Source organism: Sciurus vulgaris (assembly GCF_902686455.1).
Source record: "Sciurus vulgaris genome assembly, chromosome: 11".
NCBI classification, from domain to species: domain Eukaryota; kingdom Metazoa; phylum Chordata; class Mammalia; order Rodentia; family Sciuridae; genus Sciurus; species Sciurus vulgaris.
This window is the reverse complement of record NC_136472.1, coordinates 10792975-10812913: the sequence shown is the minus strand read 5'-3', so window position 1 is coordinate 10812913 and position 19939 is coordinate 10792975. Positions and strand designations below refer to the sequence as shown.

At 42.9% G+C, this 19939-nt stretch overlaps 1 protein-coding gene and 1 long non-coding RNA gene across 2 annotated transcripts in view; one reads left to right on the top strand and one right to left on the bottom strand.

Moving 5' to 3' along the window:
- Positions 1–19939, bottom strand: part of LOC306638855 — a 147442-nt gene that overhangs the window by 18433 nt on the left and 109070 nt on the right. The gene's annotated exons all lie outside the window — the stretch shown is intronic.
- The window catches only part of LOC306638809 (organic anion transporter 7-like), a 285976-nt gene that overhangs the window by 221485 nt on the left and 44552 nt on the right, over positions 1–19939 (top strand). The window lies entirely within an intron of this gene.

Here is a 19939-nt window from a genome sequence, read left to right as displayed (position 1 = left end):
ATCCTCAGGATGAACAGAATGGAAAAGAAACAATCTTTCATATCTATAGAGATGATATGATAATGCTTTGGAATAGCAACTAATGAAGGGAGACCCAGTTGCACCAGGCACAGTATCTGCATACTGGAATTTATGGCTCTCAGAACTTGCAAAAGTTGCCATTTCCCAGACTTCTTATTTATGACAAAAATGGGTGTATTCCAAGGGGAAGTGGAAGGAATGATATGATTTTCCTTCAATTGTTGATTAACTATTTCCTGGGCCGCCTCTATTTTTTCTTTAGAAAGTGGCCACTGGGGGACCCAGATAGGATGATTGGATTTCCATGTTATCTTTAATGGTTCAGTGGTCCCTCCAGAAAACCCAGCCCCTTAGTCCCTGTTTGTCCTTCGGCTTGAATGGGGCAGATCATACCTTGTAGATTCTTTCCTAGTCCTTTTCCAGGGATATAACCTTGTCCCACCATGACTGGTAAAACGGTTGGGTTTAGACAGGAAATATTTTGCTCAACTGAGGAAGAAATGACAACATCCACCTGTGTTAAAGTGTCTCTTCCCCAAAGAGTGACAGGCAGATGAGCTAATACATAAGGTTGGAATGTTCCCCTTTTCCCATCAGGGTCCTTCCATGATAATACAGCTGAACACTGTAATGGGGTTTGGGCAAATCCAAGTCCCTGTAAGGTAGTACTGGATGCTGTAATAGGCCATGATTTGTTCCAGTCTTTCTGTCTTATAATAGAGATGTCAGCACCTTTGTCTATTAGACCCTCTATGGGAGTACCATTAACTTTCAATTTAAGCATAGGTCTATTTTTTGTTGATTGTGCCCAAAGGACACCTGATCCTGTGGATCCAAACCCACTGTTTCCTCCAGTCCTTTGTGAACTGGGAAAAGTCCATGATAGCTAGGCAATATCGATATTTATGCTATTTTATCTCCTGGAGAAACAACAGATACCCCTCGAGGAGAGGATAACAAAATCTTTATTTCCCCAGTATAATCAGAATCAATGACTCCTGGCAATACTTATAATCCTGACAGAGTTGTGGAACTCTGCCCTAAAAATAATCCTGCTGTGCCCTCAGGGAGTGTTCCATGTACGCCTGTGGGAACCACTTGTACTCCCATTTCTGGGGTTAAAATGAGTTGGGCGGAGGCACAGAGGTCCAATATCCCACTCCCTGATGTTCCTCGGGACAACGAGGAGATAGTCGGAAAGGATTGTGAGTGGGATCTGTACTATGGGATTCTGAAAGGCTCCGTATGTTTGAGGGCCCCGGATTAGGGCCCCCTGGCCATTTTTTGACTAAGCTGGCATAGGATATCTCTCTATATCAATTCTTGATGCATAATATTTCACCCAGTGCCTTCCTTTTCAGCACCGGGGACATAGACCTGGGGCAGGTTGATTTGTCCCTGGTTGTTCTCCAGTCTTAGTTGTTCCCCTAGGCTTTAATCCTATGGGTCCTTCAGGGCAGTCTTTTCTGAAGTGCCCTCCTTGCCCATACTTTAAGCATATTATTCCTTTAGCTCTTGATTGTCCCTGATTTGGCCCATGAAGAGTAGCAGCTATAACTTGTCCTGTAATGACTGCATTATTGATATCCCTGCAGACCTTTATATAGGTACTTAAATCTTTTTTTTCCCCCCATGGTTTTATAGCTTTTTTACACCATCTATTTGCTTGCTCATAAGCTAATTGTTTCATTAAAGGCATTGTTTGTTCTGAATCCCCAAATACTCTAGCAGCAGTTTGGATTAATCTATCAACAATATCTGCAAATTGTTCATTACTTCCCTGAATCACCTTGGACAACTGCCCCTGTAAATCTCCTGACCCTTGAATTAACTTCCAGGCTTTACTGGCAGCAGCAGCAATTGGTGTGTACACCACAGGATCATAAATAATCTGCTGTTGAACACCTTCATAGTTTCCTTCTCCTGTTAGCATTTCTACATTTCTTTGGGTAAAGACTGCGACAGCGTTACAGCGTGCCATTTCTAATGAGGCTTCATGCCATGCAGTTTTCCACACTAGGTACTGCCCCCCTGATAGCTCAGCTTTACATAGCCTTTTCCAATCTTCTGGCACTAGATTTAGCCCCAATACTGATTCCAACATACTAATTGTAAATGGGGCCTGTGGACTGTATGTAGCCACTGCCTCCTTAAAATTTTTTACTGTTTTGAAATCCAGAGGTTGGTGGAATCTTTGTCTATTTTGGTCCTCTAATACAGGGAAGAATTGTGGGACTGCTGAGGTTTCCTTAAGAGGGGTTTCTTCTCCCCATGGTGAAAATACCATCTGATTTATAGCATGAGCTAACTCCTCCCAAGGGTACCTTGGGGGATATAGGAGGTAGGCTGCTTGGGGGGAGCTGCTGCCTCCAGGAAGGGATTGGTATTCCTTCCCAATATAACTGATGGGGGTGACCATGTCCTTGATGCTCTTTCTAATTCCTCCCCAGTAAGCCCCTCCTCCTCTTCTTCCTCTTTATGAGAAGTTACACTTAGTTGTTTCTTTATCTCTTCCAGACACATATTTCCTTTTTTTACTAAAGTTATTGTTTTAACTTTTTTAGATATTAGACATTCCTTAATGAGCTGTCACATGGGAAAAGTACATCTGGGTAACAGTGATTGCTTTTCTGCTTTAATAAGATCCTCCTTATCATGTTCCCATAGTGGAATATTTAGAACTCCCTCTTCCAAAATCCAAGGTCTAACCTTGACCAACCTGGTTACATGTGTTGTCACAGTAGATTGTTTCACGGCAGTGTCATTAGCCTTAAATACATCTTGTATGATTCTTATCATTTGATTTCTAGACATTTGTGACCCCATTCTGGAGTTATGAGACCTCCTTTTACCAGGGTTATGTGGCCTCTTTACTGGGGTAATGTAGACTCCCTTTACTAAGGTATGTGGTCCCTTTCACCAGGAATGTGGGGTCCCTTCACCTGGACTGTGACCTCCCCCTTATACACTCTGGCCAGAGATTTCTGGGAGGTTATCCTACAGTATTCCTATAGCTTACTTTCAGTTACTTAGTTTTTCTATAGCTTACCTTAAGTTACTTACCTGAGAGGACACAGAAAGAGAAAGAACTTCCCCATATTGGCCACCACTTGTTCTGTCCAGTGGAACCAGCACGGAGAAAGGAGACACCACCAATCTTTAGTTGATGAGATTTATTGCATCCTCCCTGTTTTCCTGCCTCCTTTGTTCTTCCACTGTCTCCCTTCTTCTACCCTCTCCCTTTCTCATCCACCAGGCTCCTAGCTTATCAGCCAATTATAGCAAAGCTTTCTCTCACGCAGGAGAGCATGCAGAGGAATGTCAGCATAGCACTATATGGATCATGAACTGTCCACGTGCGGCATGATATTAGATAGCCAATCCTAGAGCCTGGTGTCAATATGTCATAAGTCTCCAAGGAACTAGTAAGCAAGCAGCCTTTTTTGGGTACTTCCTTATTTTGGTAGCCAGTGCCCTTTGGCTCACTGCCAGGTGCCATCTTGTCCAAGACAGTCCTCAACAATTAACATTCAGGGTTATTATTGTGATATGATTTGTATTCCCAGTCATTTGACTCATTTCTGTTTTTTGACATGATTTGGTTTCTTCTTTATTTGGCTATTCCTTTAGGCTAGTTCTTTCGTTGCTGATTTGTATCGTTGTTTTTCATCTCTTCCTCATGGAATATTCTACTGAGAATGTTCTGTAATGCTGGCTTTCTTTTTGTAAATTCCTTTAGTTTTTGTTTATCATGGAAGGATCTTATTTTGTTGTCAAATCTGAAAGTAAGTTTAGCTGGGTATAGGATTCTTGGTTGGCATCTGTTTTCTTTTGGGCTTGGTAAATGTTGTTCCAGGCCCTTCTAGCTTTTAGGGTCTGGATTGAAAAATCTGCTGATATTCTTATTGGTTTCCCCCTGATTGTAATTTGATTCTTTTCTCTCATGGCCTTTAAAATTCTATCTGTATTTTGTATGTTAGGTATTCTCATAATAATGTGCCTTGGTGTGGGTCTGTTGTAATTTTGTGTTTGGAGTCCTATAGGCCTCTTGTACTTGGTTTTCCATTTCATTCTTCAGATTTGGGAAATTTACTGATATTATTTAATTGAATAGATTGTACATTCCTTTGGTTTGTTTCTCTAAGCCTTCCTCAATCTCAATAATTGTTAAATTTGGCCTTTTCATGATATACCATAATTCTTGTAAATTCTGTTCATGATTTCTTACCATCTTCTCTGTTTGGTCAACTTTGTTATCAAGGCTAAATATTTTTTCTTCATTGTCTGAGGTTCTGTCTTCCAGGTGTTCTATCATAGTGGTTATGCTTTCTATGGAGTTTTTAACTTGGTTTATTGTTTCTTTCATTTCAAGGATTTCTGTTTTTTTTTTCAGTATCTCTAACTATTGAAAATGATCTCTTTCTTCCCATGTTTGCTCTTTTACCTGTTGATTGGTGTGATCATTTAATGTTTGCATTTGCTCTTTCACCTCCTTGTTTGCTTTCCTGATTGTTTTAATTATGTACATTCTGAACTCCCTTTCTGACATTTCTTCTGCTGTGCTATCATTGGGTTTTATTGATATAGTATCTAGGTTTGTTTGGGACATTTTCTTCCCTTGTTTTCTCATATTGGTCAGATATCAGTGGGACTCTGAGATATTGCAGATTTCCTCTATTGGCTTATAGTGTCCCTGTACATTTCCAGTATATCACCTCCCAGCCTTCAGTAGCCTGAAGTCTTGGAGGAACTTAATAATGCAGTGTTTCCAAAGAAAGCTGCCCCTAGCCCACTACTGATTCCAGGCTTGGAGCTGGCTCTGTGCGGAAAGGCTCTCACTGGGCTGTCTGCACTGAGAAGCTGGCCTTGGAAGGAGCCTGCCACCAGAGGCAGTCTGCGGGCCAGAGCTCACTGCTGGCTCTGGGACGTGGAGCTGGCTCTGTGCAGAAATGCTGTCACTGGGTGGCCTGCTCCAAGAAGCTGGCCATGGAAGGAGCCCACAACCGGAGGGAGCAGGGCTGCCTGGGGAAGACTCTAGCTGCCCTGACCTGCTCTGAGAAGCCACTCCTGTCTGGGCCTACCACCAAGGCCGAGCTTCACCCAGAGAGGGAGACTCACCCTGTTGCTCTATGTTAGTCTGAGTCTCTCAATGCCTCCCCTTCTTGAATCCTGGATTCTGGAGCGACAGGAGATACAGTCACTCTCTAGTATGCCATCTTGCATTGCCCCGTGGAAGGAGCCTGCTGCCAGAGGGAGCAGGGCTGCTTGGATAAGTCTCTGGCTGCCCTGCCCTGGTCCCAGAGGCTGCCTCCAAGTTATTTTGAATGAGGTGTGTGGATTGTATTTTACACATGTGGGGAGCCAGACAATTGCTCGGAACAGTCAGGTGTTCCACATCCTTCCTCTGGAAGCTCAACTTCAAGGGTTGTCTGGGTGCCGCTATGCTGTGCACTCCTCTGCCTCTTTCTGTTCTTCAGTGCTGGCCCAGTGTGTGAGTAATGCATCCAGGGTCCAATGTCGTCAACCTTAACAGCAGTGGGAGTAACCAAGACAACCACGTAAGGCCCTTTCCAATGTCCCTCTAAGATGCGGGCTTGGTGTCTCTTTACCCATACCCAGTCTCCTGGGACAATGCCATGTTCTGGACTTGGGGGGTCATGGGCCTCTTAAAGTGAGCATACCAGGGGCCAGATTTCATGCTGCACCTCATATAAAGCCTTCAAACTGGCTAAATAATTTGGAGCCATATCAGTACCTTGGTCAGATAATGTACAGACAACTATGGGGGATGGACATCTGTACAGAATTTCGAAGGGCATCAATCCTTTCACATAGGGTGAGTTCTGAGCCCAGAAGATCACATAAGGCAGGAGGGTCACCCAGTCCCCTCCAGGCTCGATGGCCAATTTGGACAAAGTCTCCTTCAAGGTCCAATTCATCCTTTCTACCTGCCCTGAGCTCTGGGGTTTGTATTCACAATTCAACTTCCAACTGGTCCCCAAAGCCTGGGCTAGTCCCTGCAGAACTATGCTGATGAAAGCCAGTCTGTGATCCGAACCTAACATCTCAGGAACCCCGTACCTGGGTATGATCTCTTCGAGTAAGGCCTTGGCTACCATTGGAGCTCTTTCCTTCTTAGTAGGGAAAGCCTCAACCCACCCAGAGAAGGTTACTAACCATTACTAACAAGTATTTGTAGCCATACCTCCCGGGCTTGACTTCAGTGAAATCCATTTCCCAGCTCCGTCCTGGTGCCCTCCTGATACCCTGGTACCGTATGTAAGGGTCCCTTCTTACTGGGTTTCACAGCCTGGCACCCAGCACACTGGCCCATAATTCACCAGATCTGGGCTGTCTGATGTGGGAAACTGAGGTGGGCTGTTTCCAGGAGGGTCAGGAGCTTCCTTTTTCCCAGATGGCTGGCTTGATGCAGGTGGGTGAGGAGAAACTGTCCCAATTCTGATGGCAGGATAAGTCACCCTTCAGGGTCGCGATACCAGCCTTGTGGAACCAGTCCTGTGGTCTGGTGGTGGTTAATCCATTTTAGGTCTTCTGGGGTGTAATCGGGTTTCGGCGGTAGTCGTAGGAGCTCAGGCACTGGCAGGGCTAGGGCCAGAGTCACAGTAGCTTCGGCTGCCTGTCTAGCCACTTCTTCAGCTCGCTGATTCCCTTCAGCTTCTGGTGTGCAGGCAGACTGATGACCAGGGACGTGAAGGACCACTACCGTCCGGGGCTTTTGTACAATTGCCAATAGCCTCTGGATCTCATTCAAGTTGTGCAGCCCTCTCCCTTCAGCGGTAATGAAAGCTTGCTCCCGGTAAATGGCCCCATGAACATGTACAGTGCCAAAGGCATAGCGGCTATCAGTATAGACAGTCACCCACTTCCCTTCAGCCCTTCAAGGGCTTGGGTTAGCATGACCAATTCAGCCCTTTGAGCCAAGGTTCCTGGTGGTAGGGAGGCACTCCAAATAATAGTTCCTTGTTGATCCACTACCGCTGCTCCTGCCTGGCACACCCCGTTCTCTACAAAGCTACTTCCATCCATGTACCAGATCAACTTACTGTTGGGGAGAGCAGAGTATCGCAGGTCAGGGAGCACCTGGGTCACTTCGGCCATGATCTCTTGGCAGTCATGTAGAGGGGCTTCCAGATTTGGGGTTGGCAGCAGGGTGGCTGGGTTCAAGGAGGCTGGCTCAGAGAAGGTGATCTGAGGGGAGTCTAGCAGGAGCCCCTGGTAGTAAATCAGTCTGGCATTTGTCATCCACCTACCAGGGGGTTTCCTCAAGATCCCATCAATGGCGTGAGGGGTTACTATCTTCAAGTGCTGACCGAAGGTGAGCTTGTCAGCATCCTTTACCATCAAGGCGACTGCTGCTATGATTCTCAAACATGGGGGCCAACCTGCTGAAATGGGGCCTAGCCTTTTGGACAAGTAGACCACGGGGCGCTTCCAAGGCCCTATGTGCTGCATCAGCACTTCCTTCACTATTCCCCTCCTCTCATCTACGAAGAGGTGGAAAGGTTTCAAAGGGTCTGGAAGCACCAATGCCAGGGCCTCTAGGAGGGCGGTCTTAAGCCCCTTGAATGCTTGCTGTTGTTCTGGCCCCCAGAACCAGGGAGTCCTGTCCTTAGTGGCCTCATACAAGGGTTTAGCCAACTCCGCATACTCTAAGATCCACAAGCAGCAATAGCCAGTGGTTCCCAGAAATTCTTGGACTTCTCAAGCTGAGGTGGGGACCGGGAGCCTTAGGATGGTTTCCTTCATGGCTTCTGTCAGCCACCTTGTTCCTCCCTTTAGCATGTACCCTAGGTAAGTAACAGTCTGCCTGCATATCTGCGCTTTCCTTGCACTGGCCCAATAGCCAAGACTCCCAAGTTCTCGGAGGAGGTCCTCCATTGCCCTTCGGCACTCAGTCATGGAGGGGGCTGCCAGAAGCAGATCATCAACATATTGCAGTAGGGTGATGGAGCTGTGGTTCCGCCGGAAGGTGCCCAAGTTCTCACTCAAATCTTCATTGAAAAGGGTGGGGGATTCTTGAAGCCCTGTGGAAGTCTTGTCCAAGTAAGCCGCCCAGGGGTTCCTGCATCTTCAACTTGCCACTCAAAAGCAAAGATGAGTTGGCTGCTGGGTGCCAGGGCTATGCTAAAAAAAGCATCCTTTAAATCTAGGGTGATGTATCAAACATGTGTCGGAGGCAGGTGGCTCAGCAGGGTATAGGGGTTGGGGACAGTAGGGTGAATGTCCACAACATTTTCATTCACCTTTCTCAGATTCTGAACTGGCCTATAATCTCTTCCTCCTGGCTTTCTGAGGAGAAGGAGTGAGGTGTTCCAAGCTCAGTGGCCGGGCCACAATATTCGCACCCCCTGGAGTTGGCGGATGTGTGGCACAATCCCTCTACGCACCCACAGACATTGGATACTGCCGGATCTGGACTGGCTGTGCAGTAGTCTTAAGTTGTACTATCACTGGGGATCGGTGTGCTGCCAGCCCTACTCCCACCACTTCTGCCCATGCCTGTGGGAAGGTCTCTACCCAATAGCTCATCTTGGGGGGCCACTCAGCCTGAAGGGGGAGTTCCCTGGGGGAGAACATCCCTGGGGGAAATTCATCTGCAACAGACATGGTCAAAACGTAGAGGGGCTGCCCTTTGCTATCTGTAACCTTAATGTCACCTGGCTCAAAGTGAATACGGGCCTGCACTTTGGTTAGCAGTTCCCATTCCGAGAGGAGCCAGACACTTCGGGATAACCAGGAAAGAATGGGTTACCTGGTGTCGACCCAGATCTACCCGTCACTTGCTAGTCCAATGATAGGCTTTGGATCCAGTGGCTCCTTGAACCAGACTAATCCTCTGGGACAAGGGCCCCATGGGCTTGTTGAGAACAGAATACTGCACTCCAGTATCCAACATAAGTCCCACTGGTTTCCCCTCCACAAATATGGTTACTCCAGACTTGGGGAGGGATTCTGAGCCCCATTCCCCCTAGTGGCTGTCCATTCCTGCCAGGAGGACTTGGGCATCACCATCTATTTTATCTCCTGGCTTCTCCCACTTCCGTAATTTGGGACACTCCTGCCTCCAGTGCCCGTGCTCCTTGCAGTACCAGCACTGTTCCCGATCAGCTCTGCCCAGTCCGGCCGAGGGCGGCTAGGACCATTCCTCCCAAAATCTTGTTTCCCATCCCCTCTCACCACAGCCAACAGTATCTTTGCCATTTCCCTCTGTTGTCTCCTGTTCTCCTTACTCTGGTGCTCTCTATCTTCCTTCCTCATTCTTTCCTGTAATTCCTGGTTCTCTTTCCTAATTCTGTCCTCCCGCTCCTCAGGGGTCTCTCAAGTATTGAACACTCATTGTGCTACCTTCATAAGATCCCGAATAACCATTCCTCCTAGTCCCTCTTGCTTATAGAGCTTTTTCCTAATATTCGGGGCAGCTTGATTTATAAAACACATGATTACAGCGGATTGATTCTCCTCTACCATAGGATCTAAGGGAGTATATTGTCTAAAGGCATCATACAATCATTCAGGGAAAATGGCTGGTCTTTCATTTTCCCCCTGCATTACAGCTTTTACCTTAGTCAAATTGGTAGGGCAGAAAGCTGCCACTTGGAGACTGGCCATAAGAGTCTGGTGGTAGACTCGGAGACTGTCCTTACCCGCAGGCGTCCCAAAATTCCACTCAGGTCTGTTCAAGGGAAAGAGATCATCAATCAGGTTCGGTAGGGTGGTTGGTCTCCCATTGTCCCCAAGGACATTCTTCCTTGCTTCTGTGAGGATTCTCTCATGCTCTTCTGTTGTGAATAGAGTTCTGAGGAGCTACTGCCAGTCATCCCAGGTGGGACTGTGGGTATGCAAAATGGAGTCAAACAATTCAGTTAAACTCCTGGGGTCCTCAGAAAAGGGGGGATTCTGGGCCTTCCAGTTATGCAAATCACTGGAGGCGAAGGGCCAGTTCTGATAGGTGCATTCCCCTCCCTCTCCTCCCCTGCCTATGATCTGGACAGATAAAATCAGGGCTCCCATTGAAGATGAGGAGGGTTCCTCATCATTGTTCTCCTCCCGGTATCTCCGAGGACATAGTCCCCTCGAAGGCACTAGAACCGTAGGTCAGGGTATTGGCGGGCAAGTGGAAGAATCAGCGCCCTGTGGTAGGACCTGGGGCTGCTGTTGGGCATAAGGTGGAGGATTTTCCTCCAAATCCAGATCTAAAAGGGATGGGTAGGGACCAGACCCTTCTTGGAGGACTGGTTTCCCAGGTTTCTCAGGGGAAGGGGCAGGAATCTCAGGAGAGGCTGGAAGTGGTGATGGCATCTGGGTAGTCATTGCCAAAGCTTTGACTGGGGCTTTTAGTAGCCTGTGGAGAAAAGGACTAAGCCATGATGGGGGGTCTTCCACCAGAGCCTGCCATACTAATATGTAGGAAAACTGGTCTGGGTGCCCCTTCAAACCAGGCCTATTGATAACATCCCGGACTCTTTTGATGACTTCCAATGAGAAAGTGCCCTCAGGTGGCCAGCTGACATTAAGGTTGGCCATTCCGTGGAGCAGAGTGTTGCAAACTTACCTTTTTTCAGCTTGTCCACACCAAAGTTTCGTCCTTTGAGGCGGACCTCAGAGAAATGACTCAGGAGGAAAGTCTGAGGAGTCACCTGAGCCTGTCCCTGAGTAAGGAGAAACAGACCAAGCAGACCAAAGAGAACAAGGGAGGCAATACATGTGGTAAAACAAATTCTCACTGGACTCTCCAACACCCACCAGCTGGTCAGCCACACCACTCTCACAGGTGCAATGCACTTCTCATTCACACTACCAGAATCAGACCAAGGATCTTTGGTAAGGATCCTTACCAAACAGTCACCCAACTGGCATCCAGTGGGGATGTTGGTGTGACTCCTGATCATCAGGGACATCTCCCACGACTTCAGTCAGTGGAACTTCCACGGTAACTCGCAACGCTTTCCTTCCACAAAACGAGAATTCTCGCACTGCTACAGTACCTGCAGGTTTGATTATTCGTGGCAGCCACCATTTTGAGACAACAGCCAGGCCCTGTAGGACCCCTGGCCGGACTGACTGAGTCCTGTCTCCAGGATCCCTCAGTCCGACCGATCACTCCCTGCCTCTGGGGCCCTCACATCAACTGACTGCTAGCTGCCCCCAGGATCTCCAGACCAACTGACTGAGCCCTATCACCGGGAACCCAGAACGACTGATGGCACCTGGCCTCCTGGATCCCACAACCACACCAAACACACCCAACCTCCAGGACCACTACCGAACCAACTGCATCCTGTCTCCAGGACCTCCAGCTGAACACGTACACCCCTGAGCTGCAGCTCCCCATTTGCCAACACATTTGGAAGCCAGAGCAGCCATCTTGGATAATCCTGGAAGCGGGAGCTCCGATCTTCAGGTGGGGCAAATCCCATCAAGAGATGCCTGCTGGAGGCTTGAAGCTCATTGTCAGGTACCTCTCATACATCAGGCTACTGAACACAGGGAGGTTTCATTAGTATATGACTGTTATACAGTAGATTTTCTTTTTTCTCCATTTAAAAAATATTTAAGTTTATATTTCTTTACGTTTCTTGCTTTCTTTTCCTTTTGTTTACCTGTTCCCTCAGAGTTGCTTTCTCCCTTATTTACATGCTAACATCCGATTTCTTTTGATTACACTCTCACCCTGTCTATTTTCTAGAGCTTCTGTATATTCTTTTATTATCCCATTAACAGCCATATTCTTCATCCCTCTGCATCCTCTTTGTCCTCCATTAGAAACTACAGACATTATTGTAAACATGTTTGTTTTACCGAAGATAACATTTGAACTCATTTTGTTCATTATGACACTTTTGTTATTGTCCCCATTGGGGCTATTTGGTCTAGGATTGCATAGTGCCTGATTTTGGCACTGCTAATATTGATCTCCCCTTCAAGAAAGGGTTTTGGAAACCTATTGGGCCACTATAAACCTATAGGGGGAAATCTGCAATACCCCAGATCTGCAGCACTAGAGGGGAAGATACATGAACAACATGAAAAAACAAGGGAAGAAAATGATCCAAACAAATCTAGATTCTATATTAATAGAATCCAATGACAGTATGTTAGAAGAAATGTCAGAAAAGGACTTCGGATTATACATGATTAAGTTGATTCACGAAGCAAAGGATGAGATAAGAGAGCAAATGCAGGCAATGAATGAATAAGCTGAAAGAGCACCTGCAGGAAGCAAAAGACCATTTCAACAAAGAGATAGAGATTCTCAAAAAAAAAAAAAAAAAAAAAAAACCAAATAGAAATTCTTGAACTGAAGGAAACAATAAACCAAATAAAACACTCAATGGATAGCATCACAAACAGACTAGACCACTTGGAAGACAGAACCTCAGACAATGAAGACAAAATATTTAATCTTAAAAAAAAAGTTGCCCAAACAGAGAAGATGGTAAGAAATCATGAACAGAATCTCCAAGAACTGTGGGACATCATGAAAAGACCAAATTTAAGAATTATTGGGATTGAGGAAGGCACAGAGATACAAACCAAAGGAATGAACAACCTATTCAATGAAATAATATCAGAAAATTTCCCAAAACTGAAGAATGAAATGGAAAATCAAACACAAGAGGCTTACAGAACACCAAATGCACAGAATCACAACAGATCCGCACCAAGGACCATTATAATCCATTATAATAAAAATGCCTAACATTCAAAATAAAGATAGGATTTTGAAGGCTGTGAGAGAAAAGCATCAGATTACATACAGGGGGAGACCAATACGGATGGCAGCCAACTTCTCAACCCAGACTCTAAAAGCTAGAAGGGCCTGTACCAACATATTTCAAGCTCTGAAAAAATATGGTTGCTAACCAAGAATCCTATACCCAGCAAAATTAACCTTCAGATTTGAAGACGAAATAAAATTCTTCCATGAGAAACAAAAGTTAAAAGAATTTACAAATAGAAAGCCTGTACTACAGAATGTTCTCAACAAAATATTCCATGAGGAGGAAATGAAAAACAACAATGGAGGTCAGCAAAGGGAGGAACTACCTTAGAGAAAAACCACTCAAAGGAGAAACAAAGCCAACTTAAAAACCAAAAATGAGCCAAATGACTGGGAATACAAATCATTTCTCAATAATAACCCTGAACGTTAATGGCCTAAACTTATCAATCAAAAGACATAGACTGGCAGAATGGATTAAAAAGAAAGACCTAACAATATGCTGCCTGCAAGAGACTCATCTCATAGAAAAAGACATCCACAGACTAAAGGCGAAAGGATGGGAAAATCCTACCACGCACATGGACTCAGTAAAAAAGCAGGAATTTCCATCCTTATATCAGATAAAGTGGACTTCAAGCCAAAGTTAGTCAGAAGGGATAAAGAAGGACATTTCATACTGCTTAAGGGAACCATAAATCAGGAAGACATAATGATAGTAAATATTTATGCCCCAAACAATGGTGCATCCCTGTACATCAAACAAATCCTTCTCAATTTCAAGAATCACATAGACCACAACACAATAATTCTGGGGGACTTTAACGCACCATTGTCACCACAAGATAGACCTTCCAAACAAAATCCAACCAAAGAAAACATAGAACTCAATAACACAATCAATAACCTAGACTTAATAGACATATATAGAATAATCCATCCATTAATGAGCAGATACACTTTCTTCTCAGCAGCACATGGAACCTTCCTGAAAATAGACCATATGTTATGCTACAAAGCAGCCCATAGGAAATGCAAAAAAATAGAGATACTACCTTGTGTTCTTTCAGATCATAATGGACTGAGAGTAGAAATCAATGACAAATTTAAAAAAGGAAATTACTCCAACACATGGAGACTAAATAATATGCTATTGAATGAAACATGGATAACAAAAAACATCAGGGAGGAGATTAAAAAATTCTTAGAGGTCAATGAGAATGATGATACAACATATCAAAATCTCTGGGACACTATGAAAGTGGTACTAAGAAGAATTCATTGCATGGAGTACATTCCAGAAAAGAATGAAAAGTCAACAACTCAATGACCTAACATTACAGCTCAAAGCCCTAGAACAAGAAGAACAGAATAACAGCAAAAGTAGTAGAAGACAGGAAATAATTGAAATCAGAGGTGAAATCAATGAAATTGAAACAAAAGAAACAATTCAAAAAATTGACATAACAAAAAGTTGGTTCTTTGAGAAAGTAAACAAAATAGATAAACCCTTAGCCACACTAACAAAGAGAAGGAGAGAGAGGACTCAAATTACTCAAATACATGATGCAAAAGGAAATATCACAACAGACACCACTGAGATACAGAACATAATGAGAAGCTACTTTGAAAATCTGTATTCCAGCAAAATAGAAAGTACTGAAGACATTGACAAATTTCTAGAGACATATGCTCCTCCCAAACTGAACCAGGAGGATATACATGATTTAAACAGATCAATATTGAGCAATGAAATAGAAGAAGCCATTAAAAATCTACCATCCAAGAAAAGCCCAGGACCAGATGGATTCTCAGTTGAGTTCTACAAGACCTTCAAAGAAGAACTCATTCCAATACTTCTCAAAGTATTCCAGGAAATAGAAAAGGAGGGTACCCTACCAAACTCATTCTATGAAGCTAATAATCATAATCATAATAATCTATATAATCACCCTCATATCCAAACCAGGAAAAGACACATCAAGGAAAGAATATTTTAGACCAATATCCTTGATAAATATAGATTTAAAGATCCTTAACAAAATATTGGCAAACTGTATCCAAAAACATAATAAGAAAATTGTGCACCACGATCAAGTGGGGTTCATTCCTGGAATACAAGGATGGTTCAACATTTGTAAATCAATAAACGTAATCTATCATATCAATAGGCTTAAGGATAAGAATCATATGGTTATTTCAATTGACGCAGAAAAAGCATTTGACAAAATACAACACCCCTTCATGCTCAAAACACTAGAAAAAATAGGGATAGTAGGAACATAGGTGAACATTGTAAAGGCTATTTATGCTAAGCCCATGGCCAACATCATTCTTAATGGAGAAAAACTGAAACCATTCCCTTTAAAAATGGGAACAAGACAGGAATGTGTTCTTTCATCACTTCTATTCAACATTGTCCTCGAAACTCTAGCCAGAGCAATTAGGCAGACTAAAGAAATTAAAGGGATACGAATAGGAAAAGAGGAACTTAAGCTGTCACTTTTTGGGGATGACATGATTCTATATTTAGAGGATCCAAAAATCTCCTCCAGAAAACTTCTAGACCTCATCAACGAGTTCAGCAAAATAGCAGGCTATAAAATCAACATACATAAATCTACAGCATTTTTATATGCAAGCAATGAAACACCTGAAAGGAAAATGAGGAAAACAACTCCTTTTGCAATAGCCTAAAAAAAAGTAAAATACTTGGGTATCAATCTAACCAAAGAGATAAAAGACCTCTACAATGAAAACTACAAAACACTGAAGAAAGAAATTAAGGAAAACCTTAGAAGACGAAAAGATCTCCCATGTTCTTGGATAGGCAGAATTAATATTGTCAAAATGGCCATACTATCAAAAGTACTCTACAGATTCAATGCAATTCCAATTAAAATCCCAATGACGTATCTCACAGAAATAGAGCAAGCAATCATGAAATTCATCTGGAAGAATAAGAAACCCAGAATAGCTAAAGCAATCCTTAGCAGGAAGAATGAAACAGGGGGTATCACAATACCAGAACTTCATCTATACTACAAAGCAATAGTAACAAAAATGGCATGGTATTGGCACCAAAATAGACAGGTAGATCAATGGTACACAATAGAGGACACGAACGCAAAACCAAATAAATACAATTTTGTCATACTAGACAAAGGTGCCAAAAATATGCAATGGAGAAAAGATAGCCTCTTCAACAAATGGTGTTGGGAAAACTGGAAATCCATATGTAACAGAATGAAACTAAACCCCTATCTCTCACCCTGCACAAAACTCAACTCACAATGGATCAAGGACCTTGAAATCAGACCAAAGACCCTACATCTTATAGAAAAAAAAGTAGGTCCAAATCTTCACCTTGTTGGCTTAGGATCAGACTTCCTTAACAGGATTCCCATAGCACAAGAAACAAAAGCAAGAATCAATAACTGGGATAGACTCAAACTAAATAGATTTCTCTCAGCAAAGGAAACTATCAGCAATGGGAAGAGAGAGCCTCCAGAGTGGGAGAATATCTTTGCCACTCATATTTCAGATAGAGTGTTAATTTCCAGAATCTATAAAGAACTCAAAAAACTCTACACCAAGAATACAAATAGCCCAATCAACAAATGGGCTAAGGTTTCTTCACAGAAGAAGATGTACAAGCAATCAACAGATATATGAAAAAATGTTCAACATCTTTAGTAATAAGAGAAATGCAAATCAAAACTACACTAAGATTTCATCTAACCCCAATTAGAATGGTGAATATCAAGAATACAAGCAACAATAGGTGTTGGAGAGGATGTGGGGAAAAAGGTACACTCATACATTGCTGGTGGGACTGTAAATTAGTGCAGCCACTCTGGAAAGCAGTGTGGAGATTCCTTAGAAAACTTGGAATGGACCTACCATTTGACCCAGCTATCCCACTCCTCGGCCTATACACAAAGGAATTAAAATCAGCACACTACAGAGATACAGCCACATCGATGTTCATAGTGGCTCAATTCACAATAGCCAGACTATGCAACCAACCTAGATGCCCTTCAATTGATGAATGGATAAAGAAACTGTAGTATATATATACAATGGAATATTACTCAGATATAACGAATAATAAAATTATAGCATTTGCAGGCAAATGGATGAAATTCTAGAATATCAAGTTACGTGAGATAAGCCAATCTCAAAAATCCAAAAGAGGAATGATCTCACTGATAAGCAGATGATGACACTTAATGGGGAGTGGGAGGGGGACACGAATGAAGGAAGGAGGGACTGTATAGAGGGAAAAGAGAGGTGGGAGAGGTGGGGGGAAGGAAAAAATAACGGATTGAATCAAACATCATTACTCTATGTAAATATATGAATATGCAAATGGTATGCTGTTACTCCATGTACAAACTGAAACAACATGTATCCCATTTGTTTACAATAAAAATAAATTTAAAAAAAATGAGAATTCTCACCCAAACTCTAACCAGGACTTAGGTCCTACCAGGAGGTGGCCAATGTTCCTTCCATGGCAAATTTCCTTAGAAATCTCGGTACTGTGGGCCGTTTGACTCTCCTGGGCCAGAGTCAGACGAGTCTATCCTGGGTGAGGCCCCAAATGTTAGGGTCCTGTTCCGACTAATCCCTGGAGAGTCAAAGTAACACACGATAATGCAAATCACACAACAAGGTTTTATTAAAGCAAGCTCAAGCCTGGACCAAAACCAGCCCCTCAGACTGATACAATGGCTGGGGGGGAAGCGGCCCCGAGTGGCGAGAAAGTGCTCTACTTGAGAGCTTTTTCCAGCACTCATATACAAGGACCTATACATTATTGGCTAAAATTCAGACAGCTAATTATTTGTCCTCTTTTGGTTTTGTCCCTCCACTTTATTTGAATCTTATCAGGTCCTGCCAAAACTGAAAGGTCCTGGAGGGAGCAGGGAGGAGGAAGGAGTGAAATATGAGTGAGAGGGGTCAGGGCTAGATTCCCCTGTCCTTGATAGATGGGGTCTCCAAACAACTGCCCATTCCTCAGATAGATATCTCTGAACAGCCTTGATAAACCTGGGGCCCAGCACATCCCATTTGACCTGTATTGGTCCTCAAAGGCACAGCTGTGGCTGCCGGCATTCTCAGTGCTTGCATGCCCTCTTCCTGGGGGCCCAGTTCATGAAATAGCTTGTTTATACAAGAGGGCTGCACAGTCAGCACCCTGTTCTCAACCGTTATACCAATGGAAAATAACTAATACCCTTTGGTGACCCAAAGCCCAAATTATACACCATCACTTTTAATAGGCAAGATACTCTGAAGGGGTATATTTTCCACAAGACTGTAAGAGGACTGACCTTCGTTTGGAATGGGAAGGATTACAGAATTCCAAACCACTGAGTTAACATTTTACTATTCAACAATAAAACTCAAATATTACTAATTCACTTGTCATTGAAACCATATCAGGCCAGAAAATGCTATAAGTTTGATTCTGATTATATCATGGTGAAGAAGATATATTTAATAGAGAACTAACTAATTTTGTTTGAGTGAATTTTGAGTGAATAAAAGAAAGTTAAGGGTTAAACTCTAATGTTTTATTTGGGCAACTAGAGAAATGGGTACAATTAATAAAGATATCAAGAAAATCAAGTAATAATAAATGACAGGGCTTCAAAAGAAAATAAAATTATTGATGATTCTCTTGAAGTGTTCTAGATATCTTTTGTTGTCAAACACACATGTGCACAAAAGTATATGTGTGTAAAGTATAATCAAAGTATACTTATTTATGTACCTCCCTCTTACTGAACTTGAGAGGTCTTCACATCTTCCAGAGTTGTCTTTGATTTCTTTATTCAGGTTTCTGTAATGTTCATTGTAGACATCGGTCACCACCGTGGGTAAGTTTACTACTATGTATTTTTAAAATGTATTGTGAATAGAATTGTTTTCCTGATTTCTTTTTCAGTGGGTTTGGTATTGGAGTATAGAAAAATTATTGGTCCTGCTGCTTGGTAGAATTTGCTTATCAGATCTAACATCTTCTGTGGAGTTTTTAGGATCTTTTAAATAAAGGAGAATATCATCTTCAAACAGGGACAAATCTGACTTCCTACTTTTGTATTTCTATCCATTTTATTTTTATTTTTATTTATTTTTTTGTCTGATTGCTCTGGTGAATGTTGCCAGTACTGTACTGAATATGAATATGAGAGTGAATACCCTTGTTTCATTTCTGGTTTTAGGGGAAATTCTTTCAGTTTTTTCCCCATTCATTAAAATATTGGCTGAGGGTTTATCATATATGGCCCTCAGTGATAAATTACATTTATTGAGATGCCTATGAAGCCAACTTCTTCATGGTGCATGGTGTGTGATACTTTTGATTTGAAGTTGAGTTTTATTTGCAAGTATTTTTTGAGGATTTTTACATGGATGTTCATCAAGAATACTAGTTTGTAATTTTCTTTCTGACTGTTGTGTCTTTATCAGATTTTGGCTTCACATAATGAATTTGGAAGAGTTCCTTCCCTTTCTATTTTATGTACTATTTTGAGGAGCATTGGTACTACTTCTTTAAAAGTCTGTTCAAACTCAGCTAAATGCATCTGGTTTGGGGCTTTTCATTCTTGGGTGACTTTTTCATTACTGACTAATTTCTTTGCCTTTTATTGATCTTGCTAGCATTTTTATATCCAAGGCACAAATATCCAAGCCAACTGCTTCTGAGCAGAAAGAAAGAAAGTGATCAGCATGATCTGTGCTGGAGGAACCACAGGCACCAAGTGATCCTTCAGTTCAGGTTATGGCTATCAGAGACCTGCCCACATGGGAATGCACACATGCAAGTCTCGATTCCTGCTGGAGAGGCAAAAAGTGTTCATTTTGAATGGAGTGTCTTCAGCCTCCCTTCACATTGCACACTGGACATCCTATTGCATAGAATTCACAGAAGATTTGGGTCAAACTAATTTCGCTGGGTTAAAATGGGCATTTGGGAGCAGGGAACCCACAGATCAGTGAAAAGAAGAACCCATTAGATCTTGAGATACAGAATGGTAGGGTGTGAGTGGGGTCTTTCAGACCTGTTCTGAATGGAAGAGAAAAGAGTTAACTGTCAGAGAATGATGTTGACTATAAATAAATCAATTACCCATAAGATTATCTAATCAATAAACACACAATAGC